This window comes from Dromiciops gliroides, chromosome 3, assembly GCF_019393635.1.
Source record: "Dromiciops gliroides isolate mDroGli1 chromosome 3, mDroGli1.pri, whole genome shotgun sequence".
In the NCBI taxonomy this organism is placed as follows: Eukaryota; Metazoa; Chordata; class Mammalia; order Microbiotheria; family Microbiotheriidae; genus Dromiciops; species Dromiciops gliroides.
The window spans coordinates 401,936,158-401,945,381 of record NC_057863.1 but is presented as its reverse complement, the minus strand read 5'-3'; the positions used below and the strand labels follow the sequence as shown (position 1 = coordinate 401,945,381).

Here is a 9,224-nt window from a genome sequence, read left to right as displayed (position 1 = left end):
AGGCTCAAGAATGATTAGTATTGAGAAAAGGTCATTGGATTTGTCATTTGATACATCATTAGTCAATTTGAAGAGAACAGTTTTGGTGGAATGGCAGGGTCAGAAGTTGGATTGCATAGTTGCAAAGAGATTAAAAGCAAAAAAAGTTGAGTCAGTTATTATACATAACCTTTTCAAGAAGCTTAGCCATGAGGGGAAGAGCTAAGATGGTGGCATAAAGTTAGCAACATCCCTGAACTCTCCCAAATTCCCCTCCAAACGACTTTAATATAATACCTCAAATCAATTCTGGAGCAACAGAAGAGACTAAACGTCAGGGTAAAACATTTTCATCCCAAAGACAATTAAGGATGTCAGCAGGAAAGGTTTGCCTCACTAGCATGATGATTGGTTCTAGAGTATAGTGCAACCTAGACTGGACCCTGTCAAGCCAGCAGAAGGCTTTGGAGGCTGCTGCATCAGTGACAGAATCATATTCAAGAGCTCTCAGCTCATAGACAGTAAGGGAGTCAGGAAACTGGTCAGAATAAGGTTACAGGGGTCCTTTATTAGCAATAGGTGCAGGACCCTGTTGAATTGCTCATTCACAGTTTCAGGTCATAGTCCCAGTGTGAAGAGGAGCACTAAAGCAATGGCACTTGTTGCTGCATGAAAGAAGGGTCATTGATCACAGTTTCATAGTGGAGAAGAGTGCTTGCAATTACTACCAAGGGAGCAGTGGTCCTGGTCTCACATCTAAGACATAAAGGATGACTGGATCTTGTGGACACAGGAAAGCAGGACCCCAAGCTACATTTCCAGGGATATAAGGAATGAGAACAATTGCAGCAGCAGGTAGGACAGGGGCGCTGATCACACTTCCAGGGTGAAGAAGATTTCTTATGGTTATGCACAGACCAGAGCACACGCCAGGAGAGAAATGAACACATCTCTCCTTAGATGATAACATCTTAAAATAACTACAAATTTACACGCCCCTAGGAGTAGCTCTGCAAACCTGAACATGAAAATTTGAAGCGTAAGGCAGTGCCCCTTCAATCCTCAAAGGAGAGCCAAATTTTACATAAACTTAAGAGTCAAGAAACAGACTAGAAAAATGAGCAAAAAACAATAAAAATAGCCCTACAATGAAAAGTTACTACAGAGAAAAAGAAAAGCAAAACTCCAATTCAGAAGACAAAAAAGTCAAAACTGCTATCGTGTAAACAACAAAGAAAATTTTGACTTGAACAAAAGCACAAATATAATTTCTGGAAGAGCTGAAAAAGAATTTTTAAGAGTCAAATAAGAGAGATAAAGGGAAAAACATGAAGAGAAATGAGAATGGTGAAAGAAAATTATAAATAAAAGAGTCAACAGCAGGATAAAAGAGGAACAAAAATACTGAAGAGAATAGCACCCTAAAACCCAGAATTGGTCAAATGGTAAAAGAGGTACAAAAATACACTGAAGATAAGAACTCCCTAAAAAGTAGAATTGACCAAATGTAATAAGAGGATCAAAAGCTCACTGTAGAATGTAACCTTAAAAAATTACAACTGGGCAAATGGAAGCTAATGACTCTGTGAAATGATAAACAAAACAAAACACAATTATGAGAATGAAAAAAATAGAAGAAAATGTGAAATATCTCATTAAAAAAATTGTTTGGTGTGTGTGGGGGGCAGCCAGGTTGCTCAGTGGATAAAGCACTGGCCCTGGATTCAGGAGGACCTCAGTCCAGAATTATTGGACTACCTGAAAGCCAGGTTTATAAAAATAGCCTCAATATCACATTTTAAGAATTTACCAAGAAAAACTTCCCTAATATAACAGAACAAGAGGGTAAAATAGAAAGAATCCACCAATCACTTCCTGAAAGAGATCCAAATATAAAGCCTCTTCAAGAATATTATAGCCAGTGAAGCTAGGTGGCACAGTGGATAAAGCACCAGTCCTAGATTCAGAAGGACCTGAGTTCAAATTTGACCTCAGACACTTGACACTTAACTAGCTTTGTGAACATGGGCAAGTCACTTAACCCTTATTACCCTGTAAAAAATATTTTAGCCAAATTCCAGAGCTCCAAATTCAAAGAGAAGATATTGTAAGCAGCCAAAAACAAAAATAAAAACAGTTCAAATATCATGGAGCCACAGTCAGGACAACATAATAAATAGCAGCTTCTACATTAAGGGATCTGTGGTTTTAGAATATAATATTCCAGATGGTAAAGGAGCTAGGATTACAACCATGAATAATCTAACCAGCAAAATTAAGTATAATCCTTCAGGGGAAAAAGAATGGATATTTAATGAAACAGAGGATTGTCAAGCATTCCTAATGAATAGACTGAGCTGAATAGAAAAATGACTTTCAAATACAAGACTCAAGAGAATCTTGAAAAGGTAAGCATGAAAGAGAAATCAAAAGGGATTGAATAAAGTAAAACTATTTAAATTTTTTTGGGGAAGTTAATACTTGTAACATTATTAGGGCAGTTACAAGTAGTACACATAGACATAGGTCATGGGAATGAGGTGACTAAGATGCAATGATTTAAAAATAAGTAAAATGAAGGAGTGAGAAAAAAGGATACTTGAGAGAAGAGGAAAGGGGGAGGTTGAATGGGGAAAATTATCTCACATAGAATAGACACACAAGGAAATTTTTTTTTTTGCATTGCAATACAATTATTTGGTATTATATGGTAAGGGTGAATAATGGCTATGTGTCCTTATAAACAGGGGACATATCCAAATGAAAGGGGTTTACCTCCTCATAGGGAGGTGGAGGGAATTCCTTGGATAGCCTGGAGAGCATGTCTGAGATTACAAAGGCATCCATAATGGATGCTACATCTAGTCTCCTTTAGATTTCATCCTGGGCCTCCAGAGGACACCCTGACTCCTACCAATCAATGGGCCCTGACTGGTAAAAGACTCCTAGAACAGGGTGTCTGGGGAGGGGCTGGGCCCTGAGGTATCAAGGCCATCTTGGCTCTGATCATGGGATGCCTCCTTGTGAATCTCCTTCTCTACATAGGACTTCCAAATGAAGTGGATGAAGGAAGCAATCAGCAGCAGCATTATCCCCAGGAGGAATACAACCATGAAGGAAATATCTGGGTTGTCAGTGGGATGCCCAAAGGAATAGTATATTTTGGAGTATCCTTTCCAATATTGTCCTCCTAAGCTGGAATCGGAGGTATTCATGCCTCTTGTGAGCTGGCTTATATGAAATTGCTGTCCTTCTCCAGTTTGGTATATATAACCAAACTCTTCTCTGTCCTATTCAATGACCAAAGCCTTGCTAGCAGAGGATTACTATGCTGCTAGCTGGGGAGCCTGGTTTTCTTCCTCCACAAAGGTGAGAACCAGGTGAAAACAGACTGTCTCTCAAGCCCTACTGTGGTAAAATATGAAAGTTTTTAACAGTCGGTTAGGATAACTGAAAGACGCCAGTTTTTCAAGGACCACCCTTTTGGGGAGGAGATGAACAGTCCGCCTGCTTTTGGCATAGTAATATAATCAATTTGTAAGTGCTCAAAAGGGTGGTCCTTGAAAAACTGGCGTCTTTCAGTAAAAAAATCGCCCCTCTGGACAAAACTTTCCTCTCTTCCTTTTCTGTATTGTTGTTCGCATATTATTAGTCAGCAAAAGTTATTATATTCTTTTTACTGTTCCATCAAGGAAACATTCCGTTTCTTGAGGAAGCAAAGGGGGGAAATGTGGTAAAATATGAAAGTTTTTAACAGTCGGTTAGGATAACTGAAAGACGCCAGTTTTTCAAGGACCACCCTTTTGGGGAGGAGATGAACAGTCCACCTGCTGCGCATGTCAGACTGCCTGCCGGGTTTTTGACTTCCGGGGTGGAGAGAACGAGGGTAGGCCTTTTTGCCTGCTTGGCGGGACTCCTGATGGCGCGGCACAGACGGTCTCTCTCTCTCTCCAAAGGTGGCCTTTTCGGTTTGGTGAGTTTTTATAAGGAATATAGACTAAGCCTAGACTTAAGACGATTTGTATTGTATTTCTATTTTCCTATCCTTCTAATCAACATCACCTTGTGACTACCATACAATAAAGGCTCTATCTAGAAAACCAGAAGCTTCTTCCATTTACTAGTCTGGGAGATAAATTAGGGAAAAGTTAAGTAGGGGAGATTTATGATCTAATATCCAATTTTATTCTCACACTACCAAGGAGCATTTACCACCTGACTGCTCCCACAGCCTCCCATTGCTGAATGAACAAGGAAAATTTTACAGTGAAAAGGAAGATGGGGGCTGGCAGTAAACTTTAACCTTACTTTCATCAAAATTGTCTCGAATAGAGAATAACATACATACTCAGTTAGGTACAGAAATGCATCTTACCCTACAGGGAAGTAGGAGGGGAAGTCGATAAAGGAAGAGTACACTAATAGAAGGAAAAGAACTTTAAGAGGGCAGTGTCCAGGATCAAAACAATTTTAAGAAGAGAGAGGGAGAGAGAGAGAGAGAGAGAGAGAGAGAGAGAGAGAGAGAGAGAGAGAGAGAGAGAAAGAGAGAGAGAGAGAGAGAGAGAGAGAGAGAGAGAGAGAGAGAGAGAGAGAGAGAGAGAATAAATAGGATGGAGGAAAACACGATAATCGTAACTATGAATGAGAATGAGATAAACTCACCCATAAAATGGAAATGATTTACAAAATGGATTAAAAATAAGAATCAGACAGTATGTTGTTTTCAAAAGACATGCATGAAACAAGATATACATAGAGTAAAAATATGTCTTGCAAAAAATCTATTATACTTCAACTGAAGTAAAAAAAAAATTAAAAGACAAGGGTAGCAATCATGACCTTAGAAAAAGCAAAAGCAATAATAGATCTAGTTAAAGGAAATAAGCAGAGAAATTATATTTTGCTAAAGGGTAGCATAGACAATGTAATAATATAAGTACTAAACATATATGCACTATATGGTATAGTAGCCAATTTCTATTTATTCATTCATTCATTTATCTATCTATCTATCTATTTATTTATTTACTTGCAGGGCAATGAGGGTTAAGTGACTTGCCCAGAGTCACACAGCTAGTAAGTGTCAAGTGTCTGAGGCCAGATTTGAATCCAGGGCTAGTGCTTTATCCACTGTGCCACCTAGCTGCACCAGCAGCCAAATTGGTAAAGAAAACATTAGCTACTTTAACAACACAGATGAGAGTTCTGGAGGCAGAGTCAAGATGGTGGAGTGAAGTCAGGAAGCAGACTGAGCATTCCCAAATTTCCCTCAGAAACACCATTAAATTAAACCTCTCAATGGATTCTGGAGCTGAAAAACCTACAAAAAGACAGACTGAAACAGTCTATTGGCTTAAGATAACCTAGAAGATCTTCAGGCAAGGTATTTCTCACCTGGGAAAAGGGGAGCACAATTTAGAGTAGAGGGTGTTTGGAATAACCTGCTAAAGGCTCTTAGACACAGCACAGATCAGCAGCTGAGGACCTGAGGTCCTAACTCAGTAAGCTAGTGGCACAGCAGGCTAGTTATGAGGTACCCAAAAGTTTCAACTAGGTTCGGCCACTCCAGTGCACTGAAGAAGCTGGAAGTGGCTAAGGCCCCAGAGCAGAAAGCCAGTGGCTAGGCCACTGGTCCCCAGCAAAAGAAGCTTTGGAGAGTGACATTGTACCCCAGGAGCAGAACTCAACTTTAAAAGGCATGAAAGAGGCTAAAATATGAATAGAAGCAGAAAAAAAAACCCTCACAAAAGAAAATTACTATGGCAACAGGGAGGATCAAAATGTAAATTCAGGGGACAACAATGTCAAAATACCTACATGTGAAGCATTAAAAGAGAAGAGGAACTGGTCGCAAGACCAAAAAGCCTTCTTGGAAGAGCTCAAAAAGGATTTTATAAATCTAATAATAGAAGTAGAAGAAAAATTGGGAAAAGAAATGAGAGGTATGTAAGAAAGAGTCAATAACTTAGGGAAAGAAGGAGAAAAATTGACTGAGGAAAACAGCACAGTAAAAAAAATAAAACTTGACAAATGGAAAAGGAGGTGCAAAAGCTGACTGGGGAAAATAATATCTTAAGTAAGAATCAGAATTGGGCAGATAGAAGCTAATGACTCAATGAGATAACAGGAAGAAGTAAATCATAATGAAAAACATAAAAGTAGAAGAAAACATAAAATACCTCTTCAGAAAACAACAGACCTGGAAAATAGATCAAGGAGGGAAAATTTAAGAATAATTGGATTATCTGAGGACCATAATCAAAAAAAGAGCCTGGACAACATATTTCATGACATTATCAAGAACTGCTGCCCCAGTGTCTTAGAACCAGAGGAAACAATAGTTACTGAAATAATCCACCAATCACCACCTGAAAGAGACCCCAAAAAGAAAATTCCAAGGAATATCATAGCCAAATTCCAGAATTATCACATAAAGGAGAAAGTACTGCAAACAACCAGAATTAAACAACTTAAATATCAAGAACCTACAGTCAGGATTACACAGTACCTGGCAGCTTCATCATTAAAGGATCTGATGGCTTGGAATATGATATTCTAGAGGGCAAATGAAATTGGATTATAGCCAAGAAGGTAATCCTGGGAAAAATTATGGAGATTCTTTTCGGGGAAAAGATGGCCATTCAATGAAATAGGGGGCTTTCAAAATTTCCTGTTGCAAAGCTTGGAACTGAACACAAAATACAATCTATGAATATAAGACTCAAGTATAAAAGATAAAACATGGTCTTCAATAAGGTTTAAATGATTGCACCCCTACATGGGAAGAAAATATGTCTAGCTCTTGAGAACTACATATTTATTAAGACAGACAGGAGAAGTACACATATACAGAGGGTATTGGCATAAGTTGATTTTGATGTAATGATATTAAAAAAAAACTTAAGGGGTGACAAAAAGAATTATACTTGGAGAAGAGGAAAGGGAAGGCAAAAGGGGGTAATTCATATCACATGAAGAGGCACACAAAACCTAATACAATAGAGGGGAGAAATGGAGGGGTGAACATTGTTTTGACCTTACTCTCATTCAATTTGGCTCAAAGAGGGAATAACATACACACTCAGTTGGGTATAGAATTTGGTCTTTCCCTATAGGGAAATAGGAGGGGAAAGGGGAAAGGGGAAAGAAGAGTGGTGTGTTGATAGAAGGGAGGGTAAAACTAGGAGGCAAAAGGTGAAAGAAAAAGGGAGGTGGTGCTTATAGAAGGAGAATAAATTGAGGGAGGCGGTGGTCAGATGCAAAACTGTTGAGAAGGGACAGGGATAAAGGAAAGAGTAAAGTAGGAGCAAGGGGAAAGATACATTGCAGGGAAATACATAGTTAGTAATCATAACTGTGAATGCGAATGGGATGAACTCTCATAAAATGGAAGAAGATAGCAGAGTGGATTAAAAAAAACAGAATCCTACAATCTGTTGTTTACAAGAAACACATATGAACCAGAAAGATACACACAGAGTGAAGGTAAAAGGATGGAGCAGAATATATTATGCTTCAGCTGACATAAGAAATAAAGCAAAACAGGCATTGTAATCCTTATCTCAAAGTAAAAACAAAAATACACCTAATTACAAGAGATAAGTAAGGATATTACATCTTGCTATAAGGTAGCCTAGACAATGAAATAATATCAATACTAAACTTATATGCAATAAGTGGTACAGCATCCAAATTCTTGAAGAAGCTAAGTGAGGTATAGGAAGAAATAGACAGTGAAACTATATTAATGGGGGATCACAACCTTCCTCTCTCAGAACTAGATAAATCTAAGCACAAAATTAATAATAAAGAAATTAAGATTAATAGAATTTTAGAAAATTGAATGGGTATAGAAAGAAATATATCTTTTTCTCAGTGGTACATGACACCTATATAAAAAATTGATCATGTATTATGGCACAAAAACTTGACAGTCAAATGCAGAAAGACAGAAATAGTAAATGCATCATTTTCAGATCATGATGCAATAAAAATTATGTGTAATAATGGGCCATGGAAAGATAGAGCAAAAATGAATTGGAAAGTAAATAATCTCATCCTAATGAATGAATGGGTCAAACGACAAATCATAGAAACATTCAATAATTTCATCAAAGAGAATGACAACAATGAGATAACATACCAAAATTATGGGATGCAGTCAAAGCAGTTCTTTTTATATCTCTAAATGCCTACATGAATAAAATAGAGAAAGAGGTCAATAATGTATGCATGTAACTAAAAAAGCTAGAGAAAAAGAACAAATGAAAAATCCCCAATTAAATACCAAATTAGAAATTCTGAAAATTAGAGAGTAATCAAATTGAAAGTAAGAAAACTATAGAATTAATAAATAAAATTAAGTTCATTCTATGAAAAACAAACAAAAAGATATATAAAATTTTGGTCAATTTGATTAACAAAGAAAGAAGAAAACCAAATTACCATTATCAAAAATGAAAAGGCTGATTTCATCATCCATGAAGAGGAAATTAAGCAATAATTAGTAGTTATTTTATGCAATTATATGCCAATAAACTTTGACAATCAAAATGAAATGGGTGAATATTTACAAAAATATAAATAGCCCAGATTAACAGAAGAGGAAAGAAAATCATTAAATAAGCCCATTTTAGAAAAATGAAATTGAACAAGCTTTCAGTGAACTAATTCCCTAAGAAAAAAATCTCCAGAGCCAGATTGGTTTATAAGTGAATTATACCAAACATTGAAAAAAACCCAATTCCAATACTATACAAACTATTTGGGGAAAATAGGTGAAGAAGGGATCCCACCCTTCTTTTATGTGTCAAATATAAGGCTAATCCCTAAACCAGACAGAGCAAAAATAGAGAATGCAAATTATAGAAAAATCTCCCTAATGAATTGATGCAGAAATTTTAAATAGAGAGATCTTGGGCAGAGCCAAGATGGTGGTGGACAAAGAGTGACTCCTTGGAGCTCTCCCCCAAATCCCTCTAAATATCTTCAAATAATGCCATAAGACAATTCCTGGAGCAGCAGAACCCACAAAAGGATGAGGAGGGATCATTTGCAGCTGAAAAAATACAGATACTAGGAAGTTTTTTGGTGACAACAAAGATCAAAATACACCATCAGAAGAAGATAACAAAGTCAAAGCTCCTATATCCAAAGTTTCCAAAAAAATGAGCTGGTCTCAGGCCATTGAAGTGCTCACAAAGGCCTCTGAAGATAAGGTAAGAGAGGCAGAGTAAAAAATGGAA

General features: G+C 37.3%; 1 pseudogene; it reads right to left on the bottom strand.

Moving 5' to 3' along the window:
• Positions 1-313: 313 nt before the first annotated feature.
• The window catches only part of LOC122747685, a 57,267-nt pseudogene continuing 48,356 nt past the window's right edge, over positions 314-9,224 (bottom strand).